The sequence below is a fragment of the Littorina saxatilis genome, linkage group LG16 (assembly GCF_037325665.1).
Source record: "Littorina saxatilis isolate snail1 linkage group LG16, US_GU_Lsax_2.0, whole genome shotgun sequence".
In the NCBI taxonomy this organism is placed as follows: Eukaryota; Metazoa; Mollusca; class Gastropoda; order Littorinimorpha; family Littorinidae; genus Littorina; species Littorina saxatilis.
The window spans coordinates 30,582,347-30,589,846 of NC_090260.1; the positions used below are offsets into that span (position 1 = coordinate 30,582,347).

At 41.0% G+C, this 7,500-nt stretch overlaps 1 long non-coding RNA gene across 1 annotated transcript in view; it reads left to right on the forward strand.

Annotated features, from left to right (window-relative positions):
* Positions 1-68: 68 nt before the first annotated feature.
* The window catches only part of LOC138950810 (uncharacterized), a 9,497-nt gene continuing 2,065 nt past the window's right edge, over positions 69-7,500 (forward strand). Inside the window, exons 1-3 of the long non-coding RNA XR_011450804.1 lie at positions 69-184; positions 1,307-1,449; positions 6,724-6,843. This is a non-coding gene — a long non-coding RNA (uncharacterized lncRNA). The remainder of the gene's footprint in view (positions 185-1,306; positions 1,450-6,723; positions 6,844-7,500) is intronic.

The window sequence follows — 7,500 nt, forward strand, 5'->3', positions numbered from 1 at the left end:
CCTTTAAGAACGGTTCATCCTGCGTTCAGCAATTAAAGCTCTATAGGACTTAAATCCGGCATAACCGTTAGGTTTTATCCTTATTGAAGTCACACAGCGGGCAAAGCTTGCACGGCTTTTCAAACTTGGTATAAGTAGAGTGGAGCTGACAGTGGATGTCTGCACAGTTCCCACAGTACTACAGGTGAGTCTTGATTCTCTCATGTTCTGCCGAGTGTATGCCGTACGTACTATACCACATACTTCAAATCCTAGGTTCGGCGTTAAACATTATTTCTCGCAGTTAGAAATGTCAAAGCTTAGCAAAGAAACAAATCCTAATTTTCGTGTCATCTCTGGCTTTAAATCAAATTAAAATTCAATTTAGAAGTATTCTATCTTGATTCCAGAGGTCGAATCTCAAGCACAGTCTTTTTCTTTAATATCTGTCTCATAAACATGTGTGTTTATATCCACGATAAAGACCACTCTGTCGACGTACTTACAAATATCTCGTTTTGTCAAAAACTGAACGTTTCCATAACTAACCTTTCTTGTTTTAGATTCTGGATGTTTGAACGTTTTTTTTCTGTTTTGAATCTCTTCTCGTTTGTTTGTTTCTTTGTTCATTTGTTTCTTCGATCGTTTGTTTGCTGGTTTGTATGTAGATCTAAAAATAAAATTACGTCTTGCAAAGTATGATGAAATGTGACCACAAAAATGTATATCCTATACGATTTTAAATCATGTACAAACAGTTTATATCGTCTATTCACACTGAATATACAATTTCTCTCCGGGACGATTTGCACACCGATTTTTTTTTACACATACACACACACACACATACACACACACACACACACACACACACACACACACACACACACACACACACACACACACACACACACACACACACACACACATTGTAATGCTTAGCATTTTATTAATGAGTTAACCAATCAATCGATCAGTCAATCAATCAATCGGTCAAGCAAGCAATCATACAGTCAACCAATCACAGTCAGTCAACCAATCACAGTCAGTCAACCAATCACAGTCAGAAAACCAATACAGTCAGTCAACCAATATATTGCGTCTTTCTTTTTTTATTTGTTCAAAATACCCGTGTGACTTGGAATAATAGGCCGTGAAAAGTAGGATATGCGCCGAAATGGCTGCGATCTGCTGGTCGATGTGAATGCGTGATGTATTGTGTAAAAAATTCCATCTCACACGGCATAAATAGATCCCTGCGCCTTGAGTCCGAGTCTGGAGATACGCGCGCGATATAAGACTTCATATAAAAAAAAATTGCTTTCAGTGCTGCCTCGTTACTTTGGTATTGAATTCAACTGAGCAAGATGATCAAGTTTCTGACTTTCCTGACCGTGGCTTCCTGTCTCCTGATGATGACGTCATCTGGGACGCGTGCTGCCTCGCTCGGAAGAGAAGGTGAACCAGCCGGTGAGCCAAACGATTCATTTTTGGAAGAGAAAGTGTAGTTGAAGAGAGAGAGAGAGAGAGAGAGAGAGAGAGAGAGAGAGAGAGAGAGGGGGAGAGAGAGAGAGTGTGTGTCAGAGAGAGACAGAGAGAGAGAGAGTGTGTGTGAGTGAGAGAGAGAGAGAGAGAGAGAGAGAGAGAGAGAGACTTTTGACTTTTGACTTTTGGATGGTTTATTGTACGTGTGGCCATTGGCCCATATACAAACCAGGGAAGAGGGGATGTGGGTTAGGGGAATTTTACACATATACACGTCCTGCACATTTATCCTGACATGTTATATAATAATCGTTTACAATTACAACGGTACCATCTCTAACATTGCAGTGTTTCAACAGAGAGAGAGAGAGAGAGAGAGAGAGAGAGAGAGAGAGAGAGAGAGAGAGAGAGAGAGAGAGAGAGAGAGAGAGAGAGAGAGAGAGAGAGAGAGAGAGAAGGGAAGAGAGATTGGATTGTTGGATTGGATTGGAGAGAAGGGGAGAGAGAGAGAGAGAGAGAGAGAGAGAGAGAGAGGGGGGAGGGGGGAGAGAGGTCTGGTCTCAATCTCAGATCTGCCTGACATTGACACATCGGGTCACACCACTCCTCCACTCCAACACATACTCCAAAAAATAACATCCTGACTGAGTTATGTTGATTTTTGGTACGTGTCCAAATAGAGACATGGTCTTATTCCTTGTGAACAGCCCGGACATGTTTGAGATAGTGAGCAGAACTGAATTCCGAGAAGGGGAATCAGCTTTTCTTCTGAGATAGTAGGGCTTACAAACTGAGGTGCCTTAATTTACGTATCTTATTTTACATTATTATCATAACATCAACACTTTTTCTAAATATATTTAAATCGTGCGAAAGGAAAGAAATTAATCGATAAGTGAATCTAAAAATATATCAATCAATACTTAAACAAATACATAGGTATTCAAATTCATAAAAAAATGAAAAACTATACATAAAATGACAACAACTTTAACCTAAACACTTGTTGTGGGACTGTATTAAAGTCCAGCTTTTTTTGAATGATCTGCTGCAAGGGTTGAAGATTTGTTTTTTTTACATTGTGCGGTAGTCGTGTTTTCAAAATAATTGATTACTTTGGACATGCAGATGAATGATATACGGATACAGTTTTTTTAATTTGATTTTGCTATTGGTTAAAGGCATACTAACGCACTCCCGTGTTTACAAAGTGTAGTTTGCCCACAATCGATGTCAAACGCACCATAAGACCATATAATGACGATACGTCACCATGCGCGGACCATAATACATGCATTACAGCTTGTTCTAGCCTCTGAAAAAGTGAGGATGTCAACAAAGCCGCGGTGTTCTCTCCCTTGCATCAACGTTACATGTGTTGCCAAATCTATAAATAGGACGATCCAGATCAAAATGAAAATTCAAATATCTCAACATTTAAGGGGTCCTAGACCACAATATTTTGCAGGGAACTTAATTTAGTCTGTCTCCAGCTGTTGGTAAAGCAATTAGCGTGTATAGTCATCGAGTACATATGGCTTTAAACGTTATATTTATATTGCCAGATTGAATAATACGGTTCAAAGCATGTCTGTTTTTGTGTTAATGAGACGACAAAGATACCCCCCCCCCCGAAAAAAATATAATACTTATATTCAATTCCATTCAATTCAATTCAATAAACTTTATTGTCTGAATGTAACAAACATACATTTTTCGTGTGGCTCGTGTATAACATCACATAAAAACACACTCTCAGAACACATAGGCACATAAAAGTCCACATCAATACACACATAACCCAACCACACATATCCATACCCGCACCCTCACATTCATCTTCGCACGTACTCTCGTTTATTCTTTATGATCATAAATACATTATGGTTAATATCATTGCTAGTCCACTTCTTTTAAACTCAGAATAGAATATATAGAAACAAAAGTCTTCAATGTTCCCAACACATTTTATAGTGACATGGAAATTATATCTCCCTTTTCTTGAAGATTAACAATCAGATTTGGTATGAAACAGTATCTTGGTTATTAACAGTTAAGAATGATATTCCTGAATGTACAAATTCGATATGTGACCACACCCACCCCCTCCCCCCCCCCTCCTTCTCTCTCCCACTTTTTTTACATTTAGTCAAGTTTTGACTAAATGGTTTAACATAGAGGGGGAATCGAGACGAGGGTCGTGGTGTATGTGTGAGTGTGTGTGTGTGTGTGTGTGTGTGTGTGTGTGTGTGTGTGTCTGTGTGTCTGTGTGTGTGTGTGTAGAGCGTTTCAGAGTAAACTGCTGGACCGATTTTTATGAAATGTTACATGAAAGTTTCTGGGTATGATATCCCCAGACGTTTTTTATTTTTTTCAATAAATGTCTTTGATGACGTCATATCCGGCTTTTTGTAAAAGTTGAGGCGGCACTGTCACACCCTCATTTTTCAATCAAATTGATTGAAATTTTTGTAAAGCAATCTTCGACAAAGGCCGGACTTCAGTATTGCATTTCAGCTTGGTGGCTTAAAAATTAATTAATGACTATGGTCATTAAAAATCTGAAAATTGTAATTACAATTTGTTTTTATATAAAACGATCCAAATCAGTTTCAGACACAATCTGCACAAACACAGGGGCACCACAAGGCACAGTACTCTCACCTTTTCTTTTTTCTCTCTACACAGCAGATTTCAGAAGTTCTAGTGACTCCTGCCCCATAACCAAGTTTGCTGACGACACTGGACTGACCGGACTGCTGACTGTTGACGACGACTCTGACTACAGGCAGGAGGTAGATAGGTTTGTGGGGTGGTGTGAAAACAACTATTTAGAGCTTAATGTGGGGAAGACAAAGGAAATGATAATGGACAACAGGAGGGGGGAACATGTACACAGGGAGATAGTGATCAAGGGGGAGGTCGTAGAGAAGGTAGAGCAGTATAAGTATTTGGGGGTGATTATAGACAATAAGTTGACATGGAAACCAAACTCTGATGCCCTTGTGAAGAAACTCCACTCTCGCCTGTACTTTTTGAGAAAACTCAGGTCTTTTAACATCAGACAAGAAATCCTTCAGATGTTTTACACTTCAACGTGCAATAGTGTGTTGTACTTTGGCTCCGTGTGTTGGGGTGGCAACATCAACAAGCAAGACAGGGATAGATTAGATAAATTCATCAGGAAAGCAAGTGGGGTGGTTGGGAGGAAGCAGGACAATTTCACATCAACACATGAACGACGACTGACTGACAAGGTACAGAAGATTTTGGCTGACGACTCGCACCCACTCAGACCGGAATTTGACAGTAGACGGACAGACAGGAGCAACAGATTCAGACAACCAACCGCAAGATCCACACGCTACAGAAATTCGTTCATTCCATCTGCAATTCACATCTTCAATTCTCAGGTGGGGCGGTAGATGCTGGTGTTGTCGCTCTGATGCACGGGGTCAGTGTTCTGTATTGTTTCAGTATTGTTGATTTTGTTTTGCATTCTACTCTCTTAATCTTAGACAATATGTGATAACCGGCAAGGTGCTGACTTTCTTTTGTGCATTGTTGATGGTGAATGCATGTTAATTTATTTTTAATATACTTTCTTATGTGATAACCAATGTGCTATATTTTCTCAGGACAAAGAACAAATGTTTATTTTGAATGTTTTATGTATGTTATTATTACGGACACAAACGCTCAGCAATGTAATTTCTCTTTTAGAGATTAATAAAGTTATTGTATTGTATTGTATTGTATTGTATTGTATTGTAATTTACTTTCATCTTATTCTTCATCATTTCCTGATTCCAAAAACATATCTTTTTTTCTTCTTTTCTTTTCTTTTGATGCGTGCATGCCTGGTTTTCTCCTGTAGATGGGTGTCGGCACAGAAGGTCTGCCCGCTGTCCTCAGCCAACATGCTCCGTCTTCATCGCAGCTCTCTCCTCTAGATCCGCCGTGTTTCGCCTAGGGGCTTGCGCTGCCTAGTTGATAGGGTCACCTCGTAGAGGATGTGGTCATAGACCACGCACGGTCGGTCTTGGGATAGGGAAACGTTATGCTAGTCCGGAGGGATTACGCCACAATGGCCACCTCGCGAAGACCCAGGGTCCTAGACTTTGGAGGTCCAAGGGGAAGCACCGGAAGGGCTACCCCTCTACCCGCACCTCCAACACAATCCCTTCCCCTGGTAGCTTCATCCCCAAGGAGGAAACAGAGCTACCTGCAACACCCCCCAAAAACATATAAATATGTTATATTCGGATTAAAAACAAGAGGCGAAGCCTTCAAGGCTCACGTAAGAAATCGACAAACAGTAACACAAATTCAATCACTCCGTCACACACACACACACACACACACACACACACACACACACACACACACACACACACACACACACACACACAGTAAGCATAGGTGAAACTGTGCAAGAAAGCCAGACCCTGGATCTGCCAACTAGTCTCGGCCCGCTCACAATAAGAATGACCGAGACTTTCAGTAATTCCTTTGCGTGACGTCTAACCCTCTTACGTCATAATGTGACGTCTTCAAATAGTTTCTATCACACACGTCAAACACTTTTGACCGAGACGTAATCTTCTTATGCGAGCTTTATCCATAGACTCGGAAATGTTAAAGTTTCTATCACACACACACGCACGCACGCACGCACGCACGCACGCACGCACGCACGCACGCACGCACGCACGCACGCACGCACGCACGCACGCACGCACGCACGCACGCACGCACAGACAGACAAAGTTTATCATCGCATAGGCTACACTTACGTGAGCCAACAAGCTCTGAAAATTAAAAATATAAAAATTATGATCAAAATTAAATTTCCGAAATCGATTTAAAAACAATTTTATCTTATTTCTTGTCGGTTCCTGATTCCAAAAACATATAGATATGATATGTTTGGATTAAAAACACCCTCAGAAAGTTAAAACGAAGAGAGGTACAGAAAAGCGTGCTATACTGCACAGCGAAACCACTACCGCGCTAAACAGGCTCGTCAGTTTCACTGCGTTTTGCACGAGCGGCGGACTACGGTCATTGTGAAAAAAAATGCAGTGCGTTCGGTTTCATTCTGTGAGTTCCACAGCTTGACTAAATGTAGTAATTTCGCCTTACGCGACTTGTTTTACTTTCCTTTCACTGTTCACTTAGTGTATGCATACGTTAAATAGAGGTCTTGCTCATCTGTTTGTGACTCTCCTGAAGAACTGCTTAAAACCCTGTTCCCAGGGTTGGTGTCTACAGAGGATCCCATCGTCAGCAAAGAGGACCTGAAACGAACGCGGAGAGTCTTATGTAATTTTGAGACGAATCCCTGCCAGTGTGAGCTGTCTACGGCTGATTGTTGAGGTATATACATAACTCTGTGTCCCCTGCTTCACTCTGTGTGTGTGTGTGTGTGTGTGTGTGTGTGTGTGTGTGTGGGGGGGGGGGTTGCAACCCTGCCTGTCCCTGTAGCAGATTCACCCGGATTATGTTGGCCAAAGATGTCAAAGATGAAAGATTTCTGTTATAGGCATCACGTGACCGCCGCCGAAGTAAGGGTACCCCCAAAATCGACCTGACAAAAACGTCAGGTACCAATTGAAAAATCGACAAAAATTCAGAATAGGCTTTACTAGGCAACCTTTACATACGAGGAGAAAGCCAAATCAATTATCTATCCAGAACAGGTCGTTTTATTTTTCTATATTGCGTGTCTCTTGTGTAATGTCATTACTACTGATGCAGGTGTGGAGCGCATGAGCAGTAGAAAACGAGAGGTTTTTGCGTCCATTTTGAGGGGTACCATGACAAAAAGCGCATTATTTCAGCAATGCCTGAAAAGATTGCCTCGAAACATTTCAGGATTTTAAGTCTACTTACAAAACGTACGTCCTGTAAGATTGTGCATCGTTACATGTATTTGTTGAGATGATATGCAATCTTCCGGAATTTGTTTTAAAACGTGTCATATGTTTAAAGGCTTACATCCAAAACATTCATGACTTTGCATGCATACAGACA